Genomic DNA, 12449 nt, shown 5'->3' with positions numbered 1-12449 from the left:
AGCACACACTAGGACAATCCCAGGCAAACGGAGATGGTTGGTTACTCTGCCAGTCATCACCTGACAAACCTGACCTAAGACATCAGGGAAAGCCTCTCTGAAAAAATACTGTTTATGCTGAAAAAGAGCCAGGAGAAATTTTTTCTAGACAAAAAAAACAAAAACATGGCAGAAAAGATGGCACTATATTCAAGAAGACCATGTGGCTGGAGCAATCTGCATAAGAGGAAGTGTGTGGGTAAAGAAAGATAAAGAGGCAGGAATATAAACAGCCTGTAGGGACTTCGCAGAAATGGCAGAAGTTCATTGTTTATTTATTATGTATTTTGAAGTAAAGAAAAGGGTGGACTTTAATGTTTGTTTACAGGATGCTACAAGATATGAAATTCCACATATAAATAAGAAACCTAGTCAGAAGATAAGCTTTATACAGTATCTATACATACAAGTATGTACAGTTGGAACTGTTCAAGTATAGTTTCAGTGTAAAAAGCTACAATAACAAACCACATTTAAAAGGAGTTCTTAGTACAGAAACAATAAGACAAAATACCAAACATAGTACACAACAAATTGATGCCTCAGCTACACGATCTAAAAGTTTAAGGTCCTGGGAGTCCCATCCTGCATGTGAAAGGTACAGCTTTCAGAGGTAGTTTCTGGCATAACACTTTGATCTTCCTCTTTCTCTACAGAGAACTACTTCTCAATTAAGCTTAATGAAGCCTTACACACAGACTCATTTTCTTGGTTTTGTAGAGCTTCCATTTTGGCTAAGCCTCCACATTCTTCAATCATTATACTAAGGTTCTCAGTTTCACCTAGTTTCACCTGAAAGATACTTGAAATGGCATCCAGAGGAACCAAAATAATCTTAGTATCTTTTGTAGTTAAGAGGTTTATCAAGAGTTTTATTATGCCACAAACAATGAGGCACACAATCTGTTCAACTGCTCCACCACTGGTATAGTTGGTCACAGCCCATACAGTTGTCTTTTGTGTCTTAAAATCTTCCTTAGAGACAACGTTGACAAGGAATGGGACTAATCCATGATTTACAACTTGCTGTATCTGGTCCTGATGGCCAACTATGATGTTTGACATTGTCATGTAACTTCCTTCGGAATGTTAGTTTTGGGGTTGGTGAGAAGGCTGGGAAAGAGGACAAGTGCTCCTTCATGGATCACAACCTGAGTTTGTTCATTTGTACCAGTGACAATATTCCCTATGGCTCTTAATGAAAGAGTCACAATTGGCAATTGAGAAGCTCCTAGAAGCTTCACAAGTTGGGGCACAACTCCTGTTTTCATGACCATGTCAATTCGTGCATTTGGACCATCAGTAAGTTAGGAAATAGTCAGCAGGTATCTGCCAATACTTCTGGATCATCATGATGCAGGAGCCGAACTAAGATAGGAAGAATCTGCTCAACTGCATCTAAAGGGGTGGGGGGTGGGTAGGATTCCTGTTGCAGTAAAGATTTGAAAGACTCCAGGTAAGATTACATAGGTAACCACATGCTAAGGATGACATATCAGGAACTGCAAAAATAGCCAACAGTAGATCAACTGCACCTTACTCAATAACTAAGTCTTCGAACACTGAGCCATCACCTGCAATGTTTCCTAAAGCCAATACAGCTTTTTTGCTGATGTGAGCATGGGGAGATGCTGACCAAGAAATGAATGCTGGGATGGCACCTCCATCTACCACAGCCTTGTTTTGTTCTGATGCCCCAGAAGCAGTGTTAGTGAGTGCTCAAGCAGATTCAAACTGAATGGGACAATGATCAGTTTTGCCCAAGAAGGACACACATTTTGGAATCAAATCAGCCCAGATTGTTATGTATGGGGTCTCTTTTTCTCTAGACAGTAATTTCCTGGCAGCTTGAGTAGCTTGGAGTTGATTTTCCACATTGCTGCTATTTATGCCTTTGACAATGTCATCAACAGACCAATTTACAGTGGCCTCGTGGTGGTTGCAGGTTTTTTGCAGTGGAGAAGTAGCATCATTAAGAAATTAGCTTATGTTTTTCCTCTTCAATATCTGGTCATCCTCTTTTTTTCTTCTTTTTTTATTGCATTTTAGGTTTGGGGGTACATGTGAAGAACATGCAAGATTGTTGCATAGGTACACACGTAGCAGTGTGATTTGCTGTTTTCCTCCCCTTCACCTATGTCTGGCATTTCTCCCCATGCTATCTCTCCCCAACTCCCCACCCTGGTCATCCTTCTTAGCTTTCTTCAGCTCCACATTGACTTCTATTATGTGACACCTCATTTCTGTACTGTCTTTTCCCTTGTTCTTAAATCTATTAAGATGGGCAGTTGGTATATCAGCATTCTCGTTGGTGGACATGTTTCAAAACAAAAAGAGAAAGCTTCAAAGCAGGCTCAGGCTTCCACAACAGGCGATGCAGGGATCTGAGGCTGTGGGGTGGCAGCGCTCAAAGCGTGCACCTCGACTGAGCTCAAAGACCATGTCGAGAAGTTCACTATTATATCAAATTACTACATAAGCTGTGGACACCTTTATTATATAAAATTGTTTATGGATATTATATTTTTTATTATTATTGTACTTTAGGTTCTGGGGTACATGTGCAGATCATGTGTGATTGTTGCATAGGTCCATAAATGGCAAGATGGTTTGCTGCCTCCATCCCATCGTCACCTATATCTTGCATTTAGCCCCATGTTATCCATCCCCAACCTCCGTACCCCCCGCTGTCCCTCCCCTACCTCCCCCAACAATCCCAATGTGTGAGGATCCCCTCCCTGTGTCCATGTGTTTTCATCGTTCAAAATCAAACATGAGTGAGAACACACAGTGTCTGATTTTCTGTTCTTGTGCCAGTTTGCTTTTTATATATGTCCTCTGTGTGTGTACATTTTTCTCCATAAAAGTATGGTTTTCAAATTTTTTTTTTTTTTTTTTACTTTTTGAGAGGGTAGTCTTTCAAACAAAATGCAAGTTTAGATATTAGGACACTTTCATCTATATCACATTTGTAGTTTTGATTGCAGAGTTGAACATAAACCCAACCAGCAAATACAAGCCCAAAGATATACAAGGACCTTCATGCTTGAATTATCGATGCAAAAGAAAACACAAGTTGAGTTATTGCTTATAACTTCTAAAATGAAAGAATGACACCAAGTGTTCTAGGGATTTGTTTCTATATTTGAACACCTCTGCATAAAAACCTCACTTATAGCCTCCTGGAGATGAAACATTGTGGAATTCTGAAAGACTTTGAAGTTGAATAATTGCACCATTTCTTTGATCATTGTTTTTATCTTTGTTTTTGCTGCTGTTTATTTATTTTTGGTTTCTGGACCCCCAATTTTTTCATCTGTGCACAAATAGATGTTAGTGTTAGTCTGAAAGATCAGACTGTTCTGTAAGAATCACAGCACATAACTCCTGGAAAACTCTCTCTAATTAATAGTCACAATGTTGATAGTGACTGAGCCTCTCTAAAGCATTGTCCCTTTTTACACGTAAAAGAGTGTACAATACATGGCAAAAGATAAAGCACCAGAATACTGCGGAGGGGGAAAATCCTCAACGTAGACTGGGTTTCAAGAAAGAAAGCAAAAATGCCTTAAGGATCCTCTGGGCTTCAGAATATTTTTTTCAAGAACATTTTTTCTTACATTTGTAACTTTTGAATAAGAGTTTACTTCAGTAAGCTCCTGAGGGGAAAAACAAAACATAAATAAATTTGCATTGTTCCAAGCACAAATTAGAGTATCTAATAGGTCTTACCTGTTGGAAACTGTAATGCTTTTATTAGAATTGCAATGAACAAAATTCAGTCTTTCACTTGAGGAAAGGTTAAGAATCATATTACAGATTACTGAGGCTGACCGCCATTACTGAGGCAGTACTAACTGTACCTCTGTAAACAAAACTGTAAGGAAGTTCACACTCTGCCTGGGCAGAGCCCACGGCAGCTCAGCAACACCTCTGCTGGCAGACTATGACAAAACTACCTCCTTACTGGACAGGCCATCTCTGAAAAAAGGCATCAGCTTGTCAGGAACTTATAAATAAAGCTTCACCTTCCCAGGACCGAGCACCTGGGGAAAAAGGCAGTTATAAGTCCAACTGCAGTAGACTTAAAGGTACCATCGATGATAGACTGGACAAGGAAATGTGGCACATATACACCATGGAATACTATGCAGCCATAAAAAACAATGATTTCATGTCCTTTGTAGGGACATCAATGAACCTGGAAACAAACCATCATTCTGTGTGTGTGTATAAAAAATAATCTTTCTACAATTTTCTAAAACCTTTTGCAATTAATTCTCTTCCCAGGAATTAATGAGCTTTCTTTAAATGCTTTGGTGCTTAAAAAGAAAAAAAGAATTATCAAAATCTTTTTGTTAAATTATCCAAACCTACACACAGATACACACACATATAATACATGTATATCATATGTATCTATACATAAATATATAAAACATCAAATGCATATTACTGAAGTATGTTAACAAGGTTTAATTTAGCTGATATAAACTTCATTCATAGAATAGAAAATTACATTATGTAGGCAGATAAATACATTTTATATAAAAAATTTACTGGAATACTGAATTTTTTATAACAGTCAATTGGAAAGGTCAAAAACTGCTCTGATTATATGTAGAAAACACCAGTAGTATTATTTTCTAACCTCTATTTTGCTATTTTGCTGGTGAATTTATTTGGGCATTGATGGCTGGTATAATTAGATAATTTTACTTTCAAAGTAGAGGTTAGTAAGCTAATTAACTGACTTACTTCCTAAAGAAGGATTTTGTTTGGGACACCAAAGAAATTATGTGAAAATGGTGGAAAGAATTTAAAATTAGATCATCTTCTAATTTAGTTCTTCTGTTTTCTCTTGGTTAACTGAATACTTAAATTAATGCTTGGCTACATTTCTAACGTCAGATATATGAGTTCAGGAGGGAATATACTTTATTTCTGAGAGTCCAAGATGGGGAACCATTTACTAACAAGAAGAAAGTCAGAGTTTCTCCAGAAAATAAGGAACTTAGGATGCCCCAGAATTTTATTTTCTATGGTTTCAAAGTGATGTCGTGTTCTTTTCTCCTCAAAGATTGGGAAATGTTCAAGATTGAGTTAAATAAAGACAACTGTAGAAAAATTATACTCACCTAAAATTGATAGAACTGAGGATATGACTATGTAGATATTGTCTTCCATTAATGTTTATGTAAAAATTATGTGATACCTTCAAATATAATCTTTAGACATATTTGGTGGAATAAAAAAATACAATTTAATGTCTTGTTTATTCAATTTCTCTGCAAATACAACTTCAAAGCGATAGCCTGCATTACTCTCTAGGATCGCCTTATAACAGAATGCTATTCTGATGCTTTTGCCCATATGGACATTTTTCATACTATCCTGGAAGTGAGAAGCATTCTTCTCCTGGGGCTAGTGATGGAGATCTTCCCTCTCTATATTCAACCCACATCATTCACTGGCTCTTTGTAACATGCCATGTTAGATGTATGGTGTGTCCCAGCTAAGCCACCAAGTTAAGTTATCAGCAGGAGTGATACAAAGGCAGAAAAGCCAGTCTTCTCATGCATTCCTCAGTCAGTGGTGCACCCATGGCCTCATCTGTTACAGGAGGGAAACCTCTTAGGGGTTGTCAGCCTGTCTCTGCTTACATTACTTCAGGGGCTTTCTCTTACCCACAAAGTTCATTATCTCATAGGCTATCCACAGGTAGTCCCAGGGATTGTCCCTGCACCTGGATGAGCCATGAGCACCACCATCTCCCTGCTGGCACTGCTCTCACCCTAGCAAAAAGACGAATTGTTTCATTCCCAAAATACAGTGGTGAGACAGCTAAGTATAAAGGGGTCCCTGGAGAACTTTCCACTGACCTGCATACTGGGAGCAGTGCTCCCTGGGGTGGAGCCAAGGAAGTTGGTGCCGTTTTGCAGCGGGGAGGAGCCTGGCTTCTCCCGTTCTGGGGTGGTTATCTGGAATTCAGTCTGTGAGATGGGAGTCTGTTAACAGGAACCTCTCTTGCCTTGCCACGTTTTTTTCTTTCTCACCCAGTAAGTTCCATTTTTCTCACCCTTCTATGTGTCTGCAAGCCTAATCTTTTCTGGTCATGTGACAAGGGTCCGTTTTTTTTTTTTTTTTTTTTTCTGAATTAAGGAGAAAATCCTACAATAATGAAAAGCTTTTTGTCTCTCAGGAGAGCATCGAATCTTATGGGTGAATTAGTGTGGTTCCGACTTGCTTTCTACACACTCTTTTTTCTTCTACTCTCTCACTTTGCTGCCTCTATCCTGCCCAAAGCTAGCCAACTTTAAAAAAAAAAATTACTATTTTAAACAATACCCTTCAAACAAATTTTCATCTCCAGACCTTGGCACAAATCTAAGTAAGAGAAAGGCTGACCCACTTTTCCATTTAGTGCTTTGGAAGTTAGTGCTGTGGTTCTTAGTCACTTCCACATAAAAGTCCAACATGCTCCACATATTCTACCTGTTCATCTTACTTACCTCCCTCACAACGATTCTTAAAAACTCTATCTGACCATTTTGCATCTGTGTAATGGAAAACTCACAGATGAGGTCAAGGACTTTGACAATATTGAACTTGTACTAAATCAGCATTCTATTTAAAGCCTTATAATTTTTTTTTGTTTCTTTGTATGTTTCTCTTCTTGCTACCTGCTATGCTGAATCTAAGATAAGCATAACATTTCTTAGCCACCAATGCTTTCTAAATGATAAAGAAGGCTGTATATTAGTCTGTTCTCATGCCGCTAATAAAGACATGCCCGAGACTGGGTGATGTATAAAGAAAAAAGATGTTTAATGGACTCCCAGTTCCATGAGGCCGGGGAGGCCTTGCAATCATGGTAGAAGGTACAGGAGAAGCAAAGAGTCTGTATTGTTGCTAAAAAGAAATCTGTAGGGATATAATGTCAGAAGGTGAGCAGAAGTCAGTTTACAGAGGTTATTGCATCTCAAACCAGAGGATTCCTCTTGAAGGACCATTGGAAAATAACCAAAAAAAAGCAAAGGGATGGTGGGCTTAGGAGAAAGAACAAAGAAGAAAATGAGCAATCAAATAATCCTCCAAACCCAGAGTTACTCTGATACTAATCAAACAGTGATTTTCCCCACTTTTATTTCTCAGATCCTGCCATTCAAATAAGCTTTCCATGTAAGAGTTGCTTATAAACCACAACTGTTTGAATTCTGACGAGATTAACAGTCTGTTAACATTAGAAATGGCTAAAGGGTATTTGTGTTTGCTTTTATTATGTAACCGAAAAGATTGTTCTCCTAAAGGGTGACAATCATCTATGTGGTTTTTATTAAACAAAAATTAAACCAGAACTTAAACAGATACCAATTTGCGTAAATTCAAGGAGCACTGAAAAGATAAATTATTTTCTGTTTAAAATCATATGCTTTCTTTATTTGTCCATCTATTTAAACCTGTCAGTCAAATCTCACTACTTGCCTAGTCCTCTTCTTGGCTCTGGAAATACAACGGGGACAAAAAAAGATAGTTTCTGTTCACCCTAATGAAAAGAGGAACATTAATGAAATATAGTCACATGAATAAATGTATAAAGACAAACTGAGATTACCTTAAAAATGACAAGACAGTGACTCTATGCATGTACATGGCAAAAACCAAACAGACCTTAACATACACTTACATTTTTGTGGTAGCAGGTGGGAGTTTTCTCACAAAGTGACACTGGAGCTGAAACTAAATAATAAGTATCAATTAAGCTGGTAAAAAATTATACATATTTGGTCTGTATATCTGTGGGTGGGTGCATATATTCCAAATAACATGTGAAATGTAGGATTTGGGGTTCTCTTTTGCATACAAAGCAAGATTGGTTATTTTTAAAATAAGAAAGAATAGTACCGGTTTACAAGGAGACATCCAAGTTCAGTATTAACTTGCATATTTATTTAATGGAATTGCTTTAAAATCAATACCCTTTCAACTCTGGGTATATGTGTTTCACAAGAGGCACTCAAGGTTGCTATGTTCTCCAACAAAATACAGTAGTAGCTAAATCTGATGAAGCAGAAGAAAGGCATTTTAAAAAATGCAAGATAGAAACAGAATGTGAAGTGCATTATCTCCCAAGATACCATTCTGCCTTCTGCAATAATAATGCAGAGTCAAAAGGCAATAGACTACTTAATAAAAAAAGAACTTCTAAAAAAATGTAAGCATCCCAAATGTCTGTATTTACATATATGGTTCATTTTGAATTTCAGAACCATTTGGAAATCCCCTAATTCTGAATAAAAAGATCAAAATTACTAGTTGCAGAGTTAAGAGAAGAATGTACTTTCAAGTACCCTCCTTATAAGTACTGGTGAAAATTTTACTTGAAATCAATACATAAATTACAGATTGGGCTGAAAACAGAGGGCATCCTTGAAAAGGGAGCATTGATGACCTTAGCTCGTTAGGCTGGATGGTTAGGTGAAGGACATGTCTTCCACGTGCAGAGGGATGGGTAGAAAGGATCTTAGGAATCCCTGTGAGACTAGTAGGGTTAACCAAAAGCATGTTCATTCTTACATATTTAAGATAAACATTCTGCTGAAGACAGTTAGCAAATTTCTTAAAAAGGCTTGAATATTAAACCTAAGAAATTCTTAATCTAGTTAAAAATAAAAGGATTGATTCTAAGTGGAAGCTATGGTTGTATGTTTGTGTTTGAAGGGAAAATTCTTATCTTGAAATGCTTGTACCAAAAATAGAGCCAATCACATAAATGCCATCTGAATAAGACATTTATATTTGGTAAGCATAAATTCACACTGAAATACCATTTCCCTAATAACCACTTTAGTTGTTATTCTTGTTTCTCCTAGAAATACTAATGCAATGATAATAAGAAAGCATACTTATATTTTCCACTAAATTTAGAATTTTAGTAATTGAAACCCAGATGCAGTGGCTTCAATGGGAAATTAATTTGGTATTAAGTGCCTGACTAGTGTTAGATACACATGGCATGAACATATTGCTTATACTGGTGGTGATATATATACACAATATAACATACACATACACACAAATGAAATGGAAAACTCAAGAGAAATATGCATTGATAAAAATGGAAGAATTTTTAATGATATATTAACTTAGAATTATAATTTCTTATCTATGAGTATAAAATTCAAAATTATATATAAAATTTTTAAATAATCCTGAAACATTTACTTTGATAGCCAGCATTAACTAAACATATTATATTTTGTAATGAGTAATCCTTTACTGCTTAAAATTTTACTCTGTTCTATAGGTGAAAGAGAAAAACTTGAATGGAAATCTGTTTTTTATTACCTTACTGAAGGTCAAATATTGATTGTTCCCTTAAGTCACTTCCTTTCTTCCTCTCCCTCTGCCTTCCTCTCTCCCTGCCTTCCTCCTTTCTTCCTTCCTTACAAAAATATTTAGTCTGTTGTAATCTAGGGGCTATACCACGTATTGAGAAGTTAAATGAATATCCATTGAGATGGATTCCCCTCTTCATAGAATTTATGGTCGAGTGATAAAAACAGGTTTTAATAAATAATCACACTGGAATAGTTACTTTGAAGGAAAACGGAAAATGATCCAGTATTGAGAGAAGTCATGGTATAGTTTGATGGCTTGAGAATTTCAGAGAGGACGCCCCTGAAGAGGTGACAGTGGGGCTGAGATCTGACCAATGTATAGGAGTTAGCGAGGCAATGTGCTGGGATATTCCTAACGAAGAAAATAGCCTGCACAAGGGCGTAAAGTGACAAAGTTCATGGCAACTTCGGATATATAAAAGGAATCCTGAAGGTAAATGTTAGGGACCTGTAGGAAAACAGATGAGAAATGAAACTAGAGTGTAATGCTGTCCTAGTAATTGTTCATGTTAAGGATTTTTGTCTTTGGTTTAAGACCATTTTAAAAATAAATATTTAAAGAGTTATATTCATAGAAATGGTATGGACAGTTTCATTTTTAAAAGATTATTTTATCTGTTCTATAGAAAATAGATTACACGATACAGAAATTAATTCTGGGAGTTAGGATGCTGTTGGAGATTCAGACCAAATATAATAATAGCTGTTAGAGTGGTAGCAGAAGGTATAGAAAAGAAGATTTGAGTTTCACATACTTTTGAGTTAAACTCCAGTTGCCGGATGAGGCAAAAAGAGGGGAAAAGGATGACTCCTAGTTTTCCAAACTTGCTTATATCAGAAGAGAAGGATTAGATGGGAAAAAGTACATAGATTCCTAGTACCTTTATTATCGCTACTAGTTGATATCAGGATGGCAGGTGGATAAACATTCAATGGTGTTGGAGAAGAAATCGGGCATAAAATACAAAAAAGAAATCAATCATCAGAGGGTAAGTGAAACAACACACATCGATAAATTATTCTGGAAAACGTGCATATAGAGTATTTATTAATCAGGATAGGCTCTATGGCAGTAACAACTTCTAAATCTCAGTGTCTTCATATAAAAATTTTATCTTGTTTTTGTTTTTCCTTTTTGTATGCCTGTTTGTTTGGGAGAGTGTGTTTTAATGTCACTTATGTTACACAGTACAGATGACTGAAATATTCAGCCCCATTATAGAGTGTCAGAGAACCAGGCTGATGGAAGCTTCACTATCTTGTAGCTCAATGAATTTCTGTACTGCATATTGGGGCAATTTCCTCCCCCATAGAATATATGACAGTGTCAAAATATATCTTTTGTTGTCACAACTGGAGAGGATAATCCTGACCTCTAGTTGGTATAGGCCAGAGATACTGCTAAGCATCCTAAATTAACACCCCCATGCCCAACCTCAACTCAAAATTACATGTTTTAAATGTCAGTAGTATCAAGGTTGAGAAACCCTGTTGTAACTGTGCCATCAGCATATTGTGTGATCACACAGCAGAGCAAAAGACTGGTGACTCTTCAGTACTTCTTTTTGGAAATAATATGTATCACTTTTGTCCACAGTCCACTTTTGTCCACAGTCCACTTTTGTCCAGTCCTCATGAGTAGTCACATGCCCCTGCTTAGGTGCAAGGAGTATGGGAAATGGAGTGAAGTGGATGACATATTTTATAAGCACCATTGATACTACAAAGGTCTAAAGCAGCAGGTACTGCCAAAGTCTAAAGCAGTAACTATATTGTGCCATTGGCATCATGCCATTATGTTATGGTATGAAAGTGGTGGGGCTGAGGGCATGTCCAGGAATGAGTGTGGCCAGCATCTGATGCAGGTGCTAGGTGGATGAAGGTGAGTCTGCCAAGGACAGACTGACTTCTGCCTTCACGTTCAGGTATTCACTGAAACACAGCAAAAGGCAATATATTAACTTTTCAATGTGATTTTCTCCGATATGTGTGAAGATGGAATTCATTATACTGGAGAATTGAATATTAAAGGTAATGAATGAATTTGGCAGCTCCTTTATTCTTAGCATAAGCTGGGAAAATTCTAGGGTTCACAAAATAAAGCAGGTTTGCTAATTTCTAAGACATTTCTTCAAGTGGAACAAGTGACAAGAAACTAAGAAAGTAGCTGTATTTTTTTAGTTTCAGAAGTTTCTGAACTTCTAAAGTAAAAAAATAGAATAAATCATAATGGTATTAAAGTTATTATTCAGTTTTCTGTTTTTCTAACAAACATTTATTTCCTCGGAGTTAAGATCTTCATAATTGTAGTGAAAGACATTTGTTAAAGCAGCAGAGTGCCGCTGTAAGGAGAGCCAACTCAGAGCCACTGGCTCTGCTGCCTGTTAGCTGCGTGCCTTTGGCCTTAGTTTCTTTATCTTTAAAATGACTACCCTCTTCAAAGGAGAACTTTTAGAATCATTTGTTTCACAGCAAAGATCTTGGCACATTATTCACATATAATGAACACTGCATGCTATTAGCATTATTAGTATTATTTTTATTGCTTTTTATATTAATTCCAGATCAACATACTCATTTGTTGTTTGGGCAATAATGCAGAGCACAAAGGAGGGCCTCATTGAGACTTCAGATATGACACAGGAACATTTTTAGTCAAAGGTGAGAAATTTGCATCTTGCTTTCCATTTGCTCATTTTGTTATTTCATTAAGTTCAAGTATCAATTAGTGTCCAGAAAAAGAGAAAGAAATCACAGCAATAGTTTAAACTGTGGGATTGTGTGATGAATTTAGTAGATGGTTAAGTACTCTAAGAAGTCCAGAAATTGCAAAGTTTGAAAGCAGCAAATATGTATGGGCTGAGGAAGAGTGAACAAGGAAAGAGCTAAAAACTTAGAAGATAACTCCCTTACTATCATCCAAGGCTGACATTCTTCTATATATAGCCCACAGAAATATGTGGGCTACTGGGGTGGCAAAGAAATGTCTCCCCCCCAAAAAAGGGTCAG

The 12449-nt window shown here is 36.9% G+C and overlaps 1 pseudogene; it reads right to left on the bottom strand.

Annotated features, from left to right (window-relative positions):
• Window positions 1-588: 588 nt before the first annotated feature.
• LOC100405220 (importin subunit alpha-1-like) lies at window positions 589-2358 on the bottom strand (annotated as a pseudogene).
• Window positions 2359-12449: the final 10091 nt, after the last annotated feature.

This window comes from Callithrix jacchus, chromosome 20 (assembly GCF_049354715.1).
Source record: "Callithrix jacchus isolate 240 chromosome 20, calJac240_pri, whole genome shotgun sequence".
Classification (NCBI taxonomy): domain Eukaryota; kingdom Metazoa; phylum Chordata; class Mammalia; order Primates; family Cebidae; genus Callithrix; species Callithrix jacchus.
This window is presented reverse-complemented; position numbering and strand designations above follow the sequence as displayed.